The sequence below is a fragment of the Dromiciops gliroides genome, chromosome 5 (assembly GCF_019393635.1).
Source record: "Dromiciops gliroides isolate mDroGli1 chromosome 5, mDroGli1.pri, whole genome shotgun sequence".
In the NCBI taxonomy this organism is placed as follows: Eukaryota; Metazoa; Chordata; class Mammalia; order Microbiotheria; family Microbiotheriidae; genus Dromiciops; species Dromiciops gliroides.
Window position 1 is genome coordinate 52688684 of NC_057865.1, and position 14411 is coordinate 52703094.

Consider the following 14411-nt stretch of genomic DNA (forward strand, 5'->3'; position numbering starts at 1 on the left):
GCTTGTGCTAACTGCCGTGCGGTCAATTCTTTACTGGTATATATGATATTAATTAATAATAAATGCTTATTGCAAAAAACGGGGGCAATAGCCAGTAATATGTAAATAGCAATTAATTTATAAAGTACAGTAGCAACAATGATTTTTAAAAACACAGTGTTTATGTGAGTATATGTGTGTGTGCTTGCAAAATGCATTTTAAAATGAGTGAACCCAATTGGCAAACTAGACCAGAAGCAACTTCATATTGTTACTAAATTTCATTTTCTTATTGATAAAATTATTTTAAAAAACATCAGAACAAATAGTAAATAGAAGAATTAATCTTAAGCTGACAGCAGGACCCTTGCCACAGGGCTGTCAGAAGTATAGTTAATAGAAGAGACAGGTATCACCCTGATTTCAAAATCTAGAGAAAACTTAGTTCAGGCCTGATTTAATGTTGTGTCAAGTCTTGTTTTTTATGTTCTGTGTGTGTCTGTTTTGTGAATGATATCACTAAGTTTAGGAATAGTGGGTTCCTTGCTTCAGCTAGAAAGGGACCTTATATAATTAGGAAAATCTTTAAGAGTATGGGAAATCTATGCTGTCTTATCTGTGCTTTGTGTTAATTCATGCTGGCAAGTGCTCCCAAGCATTTGTTTTGTCCTATGCTTTTTTCCTGTGGTCTAATAAACCAGGGGAAAAGACTGTAAAAAGTAAAACTTTTCCAAAGAGTCTTCCAAAAAGACAAGTCTCTCTCTCTTTTTCTTTCTGTTTCCAATACTGGCCACATTGGAGGTCGCAGAGATGAAAGACAGATAAAAATAATAACAATAACTAGAGACAAAATTTGTTATCCTCTGCTTGAAATTTCTAAATTATTATTTGAAAGCAAACTTTGTAAAGTTTAATGAAAACAGAAATTGGCAGATCAGTTATTCCATAAAAGGAATTCTAAAATGACTAAAGATTGATTTTAAAGCTACAATTTGATTTTAAGAACTATTTTACTAATCATAGATTCTATTCAGGAGAGAGTCTGTGAAATAGAGATTCAGTAAAATTCAGAGACACGTTAAAACAAGAAAAACAGAAAATTAGTACAGAAGAAATTAGAATAAAACTCCTGTGAGTTTAAATAATTCCACGACTCAGGACTTTTTTTTTTTAAAAGAAAGAAGCAAAGAAAGAAAAGGCATTTATTAAGCCCTAAGCAGTTTCAATTATCCAGTCTCTGAGTCTGAAGTTTTGGGGTATCACTCTGTGGGATTGGTTTTAACTTTAGTGTATACTAAGTCTACTTAAAAACTGCGCTTAAAGTTGGGACAAATTTATTGCAGGAAGGAAGTGTGAATTTTTATTATTAGAAGGCAGAACAGGAAAATTTTAGAACATCTTCAGATTCCAAAAGAATAAAAGTAAGCAAAGTTGGAATTTATTTACCCCTCTGTTTACTGCTTTTAAACAACCAATCTAAAGGCATTTAACAAGCCCTGATTGGGATTCTCAGATTGAGGGTGAGTCCCAAAGTGCTTCCAGAAAGAGAAAAGCTTATTTTGAAATCAGGAGCAACCGTGAATAAGTGAAATTTAATGATACCACTGATAGATGACTTCTTCTCCAAGGTTATCAATGAGGAACTAGAAGAGACTTCAAACTTTGCAGTTGTGCTCAGGAAGTTGTATATTTGGCTGTCTCTTATAAAAACTATAAGCCTGAAAGAAATTGGAATGAACTGTGCACTTGTAAGCTCTAAGGAACCAAAAAAAGATGACAGCATTTTGTTTAATAAGAACCTGTGCTAAAAGTGTAAAGACTAACATGACTAATGCAGAAATAGGTTTAATGTTATTATGTGTGTGTGTATATACATATACATATATATATACATATATATATATATATATATATATATATATATATATATATAACCTATATCAAATTACCTGCTGTCTAGGGGAGGGGGGAGGGAGAAAAATCTGAAATTGGAAAGCTTGTATGAACAAAAGTTGAGAACTATCTTTACATATAATGGGGGGAAAAATAAAATACTTTATTAATTAAAAAAAAGAAAAGTGTAAAGACAAAGATTGTCTATAGACAGTCTTGGATATGATTGGGAAATAGGCTAGAGGGATTAAGCAAGTAGAAAAAAAGAAAGAGAAGTGCTGGATAAGGTAAGAAGAAAGATCCAGTTTTAAAGGGTTTTTATAAAATTAAAGAAAAGACAGTTTAAGCAAGTAGGGATGAGAAAATAATGAGTAGAGAGTTTAAGGCCAATTAGAGTCTGCACTGATGTAGTATGAATGTAGGGCCTGAAAAAAGGGGGTTGAATTTTTAAAAAGGAAAATTGAGGAATGGATTTGACCTCACTAATAAAAAAAAGTATTTAGACAATTTTTTTAAAGAAATGCCTTAAAGTAGGATTAAGTTAGAAAAATAAAATGATTTTATTTGGCTCTTTGGGTGATTTAAAGAAATAAAGAAGCAGTTATGGGAGCTGAGGGCAACACCATGAATTTTTTTAAAAATATGAATCAAAGGGGGCAGCTAGGTGGCGCAGTGGATGCAGCACTGACCCTGGATTCAGGAGGACCTGAGTTCAAATCCGGCCTCTGACACTTGACACTTACTATCTGTGTGACCCTGGACAAGTCACTTAAACCTCATTGCCCTGCAAATAAACTAAAATATGAGTCAACTAAAAACAATGGACCCTTGTGAGGAATGTTTATTGGCACTAGTAATTATAAATTAAAAATCAGGGGCAGCTAGGTGGTGCAGTGGGTAAAGCACCGGCCCTGGATTCAGGAGTACCTGAGTTCAAATCCGGCCTCGGACACTTGACACTAGCTGTGTGACCCGGGCAAGTCACTTAACCCCCATTGCCCTGAAAAAAAAAATAGATTGGGTTGAAATTTTTGTTTTAAAGCTACATTGTAACTATAGTCTATTAGAGAATCTGATCAGTCTTTGTATGTACAAGAGGATAATAATCATAGTAATAATAGCACTTACCTCCCAGAGTTGTTGGAGGAATTAAATTATTCTAAAGTATTTAGTATAATAAGCAATGTATAAATGTTGACTATTTTTATTGGGTTTTGAAATAAATAATATATCAACAATAATAACATGGATGTTTTCTAAGAAGGATACATTAAAGTTTTATCTAATTGAATAGATGTTTAGCCTTCTAGTTTTCTTGTATTGTGAATTTGGAAGAGTATTAGACATATGATTAGAAATATGAATTCTCTTTTTTTTTTCTTTTCTTTTTTCAGGGCAATGAGGGTTAAGTGACTTACCTAGGGTCACACAGCTAGTAAGTATAATTTTTTTGTTGTTGGTTTTTTTGTTGGTTTTTTGCGGGCAGTAAAGGTTAAATGATTTGCCCAAGGTCACACAGCTATTAAGTGTTAAGTGTCTGAGGCTGGATTTGAACTCAGGTCCTCCTGACCAGAGATGGTGCTTTACCCACTGTGGCACCTAGCTGCCCCCCTGAATTCTCTTTTAATTAGGAAAATATGCTTTGAAAACATACCATTTTGTGAAAATATAATGAACTATTGCTACCTCGTTCATTGACTATAATTACTTCTTACTGGATAAGTCTATACTGGGTTTCAGATTTCATTGAATGTGATTAATAAAATACTAAAGAAGATAGGATAAATGATTTTTCCCTCTAACATAATTTAAAAATACATTCCACTGAATTATTGTCATCTGATTAGTAATCAGTTTCATGTTTTAAATTCTTGATACTGGGTATGCAAAATCTTCTCTTGTATTATTTTTTAAAGGCAGGTTACTTCCCCTTTTGATAGGAATGCTTTTAGATCATATATGTAACTGTTATAGAATGTGACAAATATGATTGAAAACTATTCATATTTAAATAATTTTTAATTTATTGTTTTAAAATAAGAAAATAAAAATAATAGTAAATGTCAAAAGTGTGATAAAATCCCCTTAAGAGATCTTTTGTTTGTGAGATTCCTTAGGACCAGTCCTACTAACAATGTTGTGAAACTCTGTAGTGCTATAGTTTCCAACTTATAATGGTTTTGATTTTATTAAGCTGTTTTCTGAAGCCCACTTAAAATGGTCAGGTGTATTTCCCCTTCCTTTATCCTATCTATAGAACAGGGTGGGGGTAGGTATAAATGCTATCACATATTTATTTAGATATACTTTGGTTGTGAATTGTGTCTTCAGCAACTATATTGAATATATGAAAATGTTGTCTTTTAATGAATACCATGTGAATTCACAAAACACAATAATTATATGCTGCCCTAACATATAATTAATGAAGTTTTGCTATTGAAGGCAGAATTTTGTGGTACTTTAAATTGAAACTTCTAAGTTTTGATTTCAGGTATAAGTGTTTGATTTCTCATAAGGCCAGTAGTTCATCACTGAAGAAAAAATATCAGCAGCTCTTTGGAAATGGTATCTGTGAACTCCCACCAATGGATATTTGTCCCTAGGGAGTAGTGTGGGGGTAGGGAGGCAACCTTAGGAAGACTAAGATAAGGACCCTCTTAACTCAATTTCCCATACAAGACATTTTCCCACCCGGTTAATTCTCAGTCTGGCTATGACATCATGTCATACAATTGCCTGCCTATGAAATCAATCAGAATTAATGCCGCTATGTCCCTGCCTTCATCTTCACATAGCAAATTTCATTGATAAAGGCAAGTGTAAAATGATGCCTCATTTTTTCATTGTAATAAACATAAGAGATAAACCCTACTGGGGACTTTTGACTAAGTAATATATGTTAGCATAGTACTACTATAGTGAGGAATCATTTTGAATTGTTATTTGAATTACAAATAATAGAGACCATTAAACCTTATAATTTACGGGGCATTTAGTTTATAGGAGATCATACTACTACATCTTTTCAGTATTTTAATATGATAATAATATCCTCATAAGGGGGGAATTAGTGGGAGTTGGGACACTTTTTTTGTTTGTTTTGTGGGGCAACAAGGGTTAAGTGACTTGCCCAGGGTCACACAGCTAGTAAGTGTCAAGTGTCTGAGGCCAGATTTGAACTCAGGTCCTCCTGAATCCAGGGCCAGTGCTTTATCCACTGTGCCACCTAGCTGCCCCCGATGGGACACTTTTAAAAATTAGATTAAGATTTTTACATGTAAAAATTGCATTGATAATTGTGAAGACGGTGAAACTGCTTTCTTATTTGAAAACAACTCAGGCTCTCATGATGTAACATTTGAATTTCTCCAAAGTTTCAGGTGAATTAATTTGATGATTCTTCTTACAGCTGTATTTTATGTGGAGTTTATATTAAGTTTTCCTATATGCACTTGGAATCTGAGAAGAAAATCCTGAAAGCCTCTTCGGAGCCATCCTAAGAGTGTGGCTTGTTCCAGAAAGGTACGTCTGTTGCTTCCTACAATCATAAAGCAGGCTGAAAGAACTCCACAGCATGGTGCTGCAGTGCAAAAAAGACCTTTGAACTTTTTTATCTATATCAAGGATTGTTAGTAATTGGTGGAACTCAACAAAGGACTTTGTTCTTTTTTTCCTATGGATCATTACTTCTGTACCAAAGGGGACCGATCCCTGAAAATTTTGTTAATGCACTGGCCATAGGTAACTGTTGTTGTTTGTCCTTCATTCTCTAAGAGGACCGTGATAGATATCATGAATTGGATTTAAGTGAGGAATGGTTGTACAAAGTCAGCCACTGGTGCTTTGTCCACTGTGTCACCTAGCTGACCCATGATGACATCTTTAAAATAAAGTTAAGGGGTAAGAGAAAAGCACTGGAAGAAAGGGAAAGGGAGAGGTGGAAGGGTCTAAAGTAGCTCACATAAAAGAAACAAGAAAAAGCTTGTGGAGTGGAGGAGAAGATGGGGAAGGAGTGGGGGAGTTAGTGAGCCTTACTTTCATCAGAATTGGCTCAAAGAGGGAATAACTTAAACACTCAAATGGGTATAGTAATATATTTTGCCCTGAGGAAAAGTGGGAGGGGAAAGGAAAAAAAGGGGGGAGAGGTGAAGGATAGGAGGGCAGATTGGGGGAGGGGACAGTAAAAAGCAAAACATTTTTGAGGAGGGATAGTATGAAAGAAGATAGAAAATAGGGTAAATATCAAGGGGAGGGAATAGGATGGAGGGTAATACAGTTAGCAATAATAACTGTGAAAGAAATGATGAACAGGATGCTAATACAAGGAATTATGAAAAATGTAAACCATCAACAGAGGAAGAACTGATGGTATTTGAATATAGATTGAAGTATAATTTTGTTAGTTGCTCTTTCTCAAGTTATTCTATTTTCTTTCACAGCTTGACTAATGTGAAGATGTTTGGCATAACTGCACATGTATGTCTTATATTGAATTGCATGATTCCATAGTGTAACAATTGGAGTGATGTGCCACCTGCTGGAGAGTTACTGTAGGAAAGTTCTGCCATGAGGAGAAGGCATCTGAGGGCAAGCCATGTGGTCAGGTTCCTTGGCATCAGGAAGTGACGTTTGCTCATGGTACTGTCTTTCAAAGCAACCAGCCAATCAACTTGAGGAACCTCTCATTTCTGGGAGGAGAACACGAAATAGGAAGTGGATGCTGGCTGAGGGCTTACTTCCTCTTTGGGTTCAAGACATCAGCTTGGTGGCAGGACTTCAGGTTTGAGGTTAGGAAGACTAGGATTTCCATGCTATAAGAAATCTGGTCTCAATCTTTCTTTCTCTTTACTATCTTATATCTTTTAAGAAACCCTTAAAAGCCTAAACTCTTGGTGAATTTATCAGTGATTTTAGCCAGTTTCCTCCCAAAACTGGGGGAGACAGATTAGAACCCACATTTAGATTTTTAAACAATACAATAGGGAGGGGTGAGGAGGGAGGGGAGAAGAAAATTTAGAACACAAAGTTTTAAAAAGTCAGTGTGAAGAAATGATGAGCAGGCAGATTTCAGAGAAACCTGAAAGGACTTAACATGAACTGATTCTGAGTGAGATGAGCAAAACCAGGAGAACACTGTACACAGTATCAACAACATTGTGTGTTGATCAACTGTGATAGACTTGACTCTTCTCAGCAATACAATAGTCTAAGATAGTTACAAAGGACTCACGATAGAAAATGCTCTCCAAATCCAGAAAAAAAGAACTGTGGAATCTAGATGCAGATTGAACCAGACTATTTCTACTTTTTTTGTTTTCCTTTTTTGAGGTTTTCCAATTTTGCTCTGATTCTTCTTTCACAGCGTGACTAATGCAGAAATATGTTTAATATGATAATATATATATATAACTGAAAAAAACAAACAAACCTTATATGCCCTCAAAACAATAACAACAACAAAAAACAAAGTCACCAGCCAAACTCTCTCCTTCAGAAACATCTAGGTCCAGTGGCAAGATATACATCAGGATAACTAGGTTTGAGGCAATCAGGGTTACGTGACTTGCCCAGGATCACACAGCTAGTGTCAAGTGGATAGAGCTAATGCTCTATCCACTGCACCACCAGCTACCCCCATAAGTAATAAGCCTTTAATCTATAGGACAGCATGCTCACTTTTTGAAATTGTATCACTGCCATTAATCCTACCACTAATGCCCATAGATAGCCCTGTCAAATGATCCTTAGGTAATGAATAATGCTATGCCTAGACTGTATAATCAGGTAGGACATAAACTCCTCACTGGGACTTATAGATATTGGGTGTGTCACCAAGTCCACCTAAGTACCCCAAGTCATGGATGCCTAATGCTGTCTACATATTTTTGTATTAAAAAATAGATGCTTGTTATTAAAATGAGAATGTATTATCCCCAAAGCTAGTAGGATAAATTGCCCTTCTTGTAGCCTAAAAAATGTCTTATAATAGGAATGGATATAACAAAAATGGTCAAAATAGGACTGCCAAGTGATATCTTGGTTAAAGAATCTCTTTTACTTAAGTTAGAAGCTTCTGTTTCTCTTTCCACTGCTATGTAGACTTCTAAAGATTTGTTACTGCAAATGGGGCAAATTGCGTGACTTCACAGTCACTCAGACCTTTTAGAGAGATCAGTTGTTAAAACCACAGACCACCTGAAAAAGTTTGATTCTCTGCTCAAGTGATCAATAAGGAAATTATTTTCTTTGGATCAAATTGGGGAATCGAAATGGAAATTGGTTAGTATTGATTACTTTGGTTTCTTTTTAGTTCGATTATAGGATTAAGCTCCTTTCTTTAGGAAAAGCTAACCCTAATAGCTAAGCCAGACTAACATAGATAGTCTCTTGCGTCTAGGTTACCTGTAGATTTAGTGAATAGATAGACTGATAAGCCTTTATCACTTAGTAGCAGATAATTTAGAGTGACATTTATCTTTGTAGGAATAAAAATAATCATAAGGATTATAAAACTCTTCTTTAAAGGCTAAGTTTCCCTTTCTAGCATTTGGAGAAAAGGGGGTTAGCCAAAGGTTCAATTTCCCCTTCTGGCAACTGGGAGGATGGGGTTGACTGCTAGCTTATCATCCACCAACCATAATTTCCTTTTTCCTAGTCATAGTTCCCTTGTCTCTTAGATTCCCTGAAGCAAATTCCCCTTACTAGTAGCAGTTGGAACTATCCAAAAGTAGAATGGTTGCCACGGTAAGGTAATGGGTCTCCTTTCACTGGGGGTCTCTAAACACAGGCTAAATGAATTATTTATTAGCAGTATTGAAGAAGAGATTCATTTTCAGGCAAGCGTTGTACTAGGTGGCCATTTTCTCTCTTTCCCTACTTGTATTGATTATGCTAGTGCAAAAGCTTTTCAAGTTATTGTAATCGAAATAATCTATTTTAGTTTTTGTGACTGCCTTCACCCTTTGTTTGATTAAGACTTCTCCCCCTGACCATTACTATAAAAGGGACCTGATCGGACTCTCTTCTATTTTTTGTCAATAGTATGAACTTTAAAATTCAGGTGGCATATCAATTTTAGCTTTAATGTGCTATATCGTTTATCTTCTAAATCTCATTCCCGTCAAACTGCTTTACAGCTTTTCCAGAAGTTCTTTTCAAAAAGGGACTTCTTTCCCCAGGAAACTTGGTTTCTCATGTAACGATTGGAATGATGCCACCTGCTGGAGACTTACTGTGGAAGAGTTCCGCCCATGAAGCGAAGGTCTTTGAGGGCAAGACCAGGAGTCTTTTCTTTGGCATCAGGAAGTGACGCGGGCTAGTGGGAGGAGGAAGGAAGAGACTGGCGCTCACTCTTGCTCTCTTTCCTCTGGACTCTGGTGGAGAGTGGAGCTAGAAATGTGCTCTCCCTTTAATAGATAGGAATCTAGGCCTTTCTCTCTTTACCAAATTCTTATTCTCCTTAATAAATGCTTAAAAGTCTAACTCTTGCTAAAGCTTATAATTTATTGGTGACCACTTATTAGATTTTAGACAGTTTAGTTAGAATTTTAGCCCTTAACACTCAGATATATGAAAAACCTGATTCTTGAATTCTAAATTGATTCTAATTCATCCTTACCCAGTCTGTTCTGCTGATTCTACTTTTTTATTCTTTTAGCCAGTGCCAATTTTTTATGAATATTTCTTTATACCATAAAGTAGTAATTTGATATCAGGAGGTGCTATTTTCCTCCTTCCTGCTTCTAAAAAATTATTTCTAAATCATTATTTCTTTCAAGGAACGTTTAAAAATTTTGTTTATATAAGGCTTAATTGTACCTTGATATATTGAGTCCCATATATTTTATGGATTTTATCTTCAAGTGAAGATGTTTTTAAAAAATTTAATTAAATTTTATTTTATTTACATAAAAGTCTACTTTCTTTTTCTTCCACTTCTATCCTCCTTTTCACCACTGAGGAAACAATCAAACAAAATCCTTGTTACAGACTTGTATAGTCAAACAAAACGCATTTTCATATTGTCCATATTAAAAAAAAAAAAGTCAACCTGCCCTCCAAGTCTGTCACTTCTACCACAGGAGATGGATATGTTTTATCATGAGTTCTTTGGAATTGTGGTTGGTCATTATGTTGATGAGAGTTCTTAAGTCTAAGTTGTTTATCTTGTTGTTGTTGAGTTGTTTCATTTGTGTATAACTTTTTGTGACCCCATTTGTTGTCTTCTTGGTAAAGACATTGGAGTGGCTTGCCATTTCTTTCTCCAGCTCATTTTACAAGTGAGGAAACTGAGGCAAATAAGATTAAATGTCTTGTCCAAGGTCATATAGCCAGTAAATGTTTTAGGTCGAATTTGAACTCAGGTCTTCCTACTCTATCCACTGTGCCACCTAACTGCTTATTTATCTTTACAATATTGCTTTTATTATATAAAATGTTTTCCTGGTCCTATTCATTTTATTCTGCATCAGCTCCCAGAAAGCTTCCCAGCTTTCTCTGAAAATACTCTCTTCATCATTTCTTATAGTACAGTAGTATCCCATCATATTCATATACCCTAACTGGTTCAGCCTTTCCCCAACTGACGGGCATCCTCTCAGTTTCCAGTTCTTTGCTATCACAAAAAAGAAATTATATCAATATTTAATACATTAATGTTCTTTTCCTCTAGCTTTCCAAAATGGCTATAGCAGTTCACAATTTCATCAACAGTACATTAATATACCTGTTTTCCTGCAACTTTCCCAACATTCATCATTTTCCATTTTTTTTTTTTTTGGTCAGCTTTGTCAATGTGATGGGTATGAGGCAGAATCTCCAGGTTATTTTAATTTGGATTTCTTTAATTTTTAGTGATAATGGAATTCATATCGTTATTGAGAAAGTTGGCTTATTCCTCTGAAAACTGCTTATTCATACCCTTTGACCATTTATCAGTTGGAGAATAGATCTTATTCTTATAAATTTGAATCACTTCCCCTTGTATCTTAGAAAAAAATCTTAGAGAAACTTATTGCTAAGATTTGTTTCCCCATTTGGCTGCTTATCTTCTAATTTTACCTAAATTCTTTTTGTTTGGGCAAAACCTTTTAAATTTTAGATAATCAAAACTGTCTATTTTAACTTCTATGATCCTTTCTGTATCTTTGGTCATGAACTCTTCCCCTAGCCAGAAATTTAACAGGTCATTTTTTCCTTGTTCCTCCAACCTATTAATTTTATCACTCTTTATATCTAAGTCATATACTTATTTGGAGCTTATGTTCACATACAGTGAGTTGTTGGTCAATACCCAGTTTTAGCTGGACTGCTTTCCAGTTTTCCCAACAGGTTTTGTTGAATAGTGACTTCTTGCCCCAACAACTGGATTCTTCGTATTTATCAAACAGTAGACTACTGTGCTTGTTTGCTTCTGTATAACATGTACTTAATCTGTTCCACTGATGAACCTTTCTCTTTCTTTCTTTCTTTCTTTGGTTAGGCAATTGGGGTTAAGTGACTTGCCCAGGGTCACACAGCTAGTTAGTGTCAAGTGTCTGGGTTCGGATTTGAACTCAGGTCCTCCTGAATCCAGGGTCAGTGCTTTATCCACTGCACCACCTAGCTGCCCCTAACCTTTCTATTTCTTACCCACTACCAAATGGTCTGGATAAGTAATGCTTCATAGTATAGTTTCAGGTCAAGTACAAGTGAAGTTGTTTTTAAGGATGGAAAAGACTTGAGCATGTTAGTATGTAATTTAAAGCCAGTAGAAAGGGTTGAGGCGATATACCAAATGAAAAGGGGGGATCATAGCATCAGTGGTACAATTAGAAGGGTTGATTGTTGAGGAGAAGGGCCACTTTATTATAGACTAGAGTATAGGAGGTAAAGAGGATGAAAAGGTTTAAATGGTTTACAAACTGAACCCACTTCCATGGATGAAATCGCAGATCCATTGAAGCACTGAATATATTCCAGTGTAATGGAGTTGATAAATAGTCATTAGTATGGGAAAGCTAAAGAAACATGAAAAAAATTTAAATAATGCAAACCAGAAAAAGCAGAACTAAAACAAAATATATGTTGACTTTATCTACAGAATTTTTTAAAGGATTTGTTTATGCATACAATGAAATCATATGGGCTGATTTAGAGGGCATTGCTACTACATTAAATTATGAGTGATGATTGCTCAAATGAGATAATAGATATGAAGTATTTTGGATGCCTTCAAGTGCTACATAAATGTTAAATATTACTTTTAAAATATATAGGCAGCGGGGGGAGGTAGGTGGCGCAGTGGATAAAGCACTGGCCTTGGATTCAGGAGGACCTGAGTTGAAATCCAGCCTCAGACACTTAACTGGGCAAGTCACTTAGCCTTCATTGCCTTGGAAAAACAAACAAACAAAAAATAAAATGTATGTGCAGCTTTGCTATAATAAGACATATCATTTCTAAAAATCATGACACTATTCAAAATTGCACAATAAAAACTAGGTCTCATGGGGGAAATGGGTTAGGTACGCTATGCTTCTGGCAATAGACATTTCTTTTGTCTGTCACATTGTATAATGTAGGTTCCGTTATATCTGTGGCTCATGAGATATCCCATGTTCTATCATTTCGTTCAAAGTGCTTTATTATGTTAAGCTTCTCCTCAATGCTTGTAGCTTTCCTTTTGCATGTGCTACTTGATATTTTTGAATATGGAAGTTTAGACATGTTTGGGATGTTGAGTTAGAGGTGCTATACACACATGTATATATGTATGTATATACACATATGTGTATATATTCACAAACGCAATAAAATACCAAAACACAACCTTGTAGGATAATATACATGGTAAACCGAGGTAGCTGGTAGAAGTTTGAGGTGCATGTTTGTGTGTGTTGGATGTATTCTTACACAATTCTGTTCAGCTGGATCTGGCTTCATTCAGTTAGGTACAGTTTTCTTTATTCACTCACTGTTATTTGTGAAAGAAATCTTGCATGTAAGCAAAGATGAAATTCATGTTATGCTCAATTTGTTCCCTAATATATCAATCAAGTCAGAACAAATTTGTGGCTTTTGGGGGGAAAAAAAAGCTTTATAGCAAAACTATACTTGTAAAGTATCTAATAGATTTATTGTTATTTAAAATCAAATAATGTTATAATAAACATTTATGCCTGAGATAAGGACCTGAATCACAGGTTCTTAGACTTTTTTGTGTCATGGACAGGGCAGTCTGGTGAAGCTGATGGATCCCTTCTCAGATTCTTAAATGCTTAAAACAAAATACATAGGATCACAGGGGCAGGTAGGTGGCACAGTGGATAGAGCACCAGACCTGGAGTCAGGAGGACCTGAGTTCAAATCCGGCCTCAGATGCTTAACACTTACTAGCTGTGTGACCCTGGGCAAATCACTTAACCCCAATTGCCTCACCCAAAAACAAAACAAACAAAAATACATAGGATCACAAAGAAACCAATTATGTTACAGCACAGCTAGTAAAAAAATAATTTAAAAATATTTACAGCCTCCCAGGTTCAGAATTCCTCCCCTAAAAGAGGGATAGAACAGTAAAAATGGAAAAGAAGGTGTGGGTTTCAGAGGCATTGGTGAAATCTGATATATGTATATTTTTAAAAGTCCAGATCTGTTTGTTCATGAGTGTGAGGAACTCTTTCCCTTCTAAATTAGAGAATTACTCTAAGACACAAAGAAGTGTAAGTGACTTTACCATAGACACAAGGATTTGAACCTTGACACTTACTTGACTCCAAGGCCAGCTCCTTATAGTACTGCATTTGTATACACACACACACACACACACACACACATATATATACACATGTATATATCTCATAAATTGTGTATATTAACATACAATGTTATATGGTGTGCATATAGGTATACATACACATACACATATGCATATACATATACATATACATATGCATATACATGTGTGTGGCCCATTCAATTCCCAGTACACAAAACTTTTCTAAAAAGAGAAAAAAGTGCTACCCAGAAAAGCTTTTATCAAGTTATTTGTTTCCTTTCTTCCTGACTAGAGTCCAAGTTAATTTTAGGTGAAGATGATACCTTTTTTTGGTACCCCTGAGTGCCTAACAGAATACTCGGAATATTTTATGCACATAATAATAACTTTTATGAATTGATCAAAACCTGTTGAATAGTAACTTTGGAAAACTTACTCATAGGTTTTATGTCTTCATCATTTAATAGTGATTAAAAGCATTCTCTTTCCCCACCCCAACCTCTACAGAAGGAATTAGCTATTCTAATTGGTTTGCCAATATCGCAATATTTCACCTCAGCCCACAAGGATGGTTTCCAATGCGCTTTTTAAATGGAGCTTAACTAGTAATGAGGATAAAGTCAGAGCCAATGCAGCATATTCCAAGAAGAACCATCTTCTTACTTGAGTTTTGAGAAAAGAATAATAAAATAGCATTCAAATCTTTCTTTTATATAAACACATTTCCCATGACTGCCCTACCCCCCCTTAGCAGGCCTGGGCTTCTGGCAACTCAGCA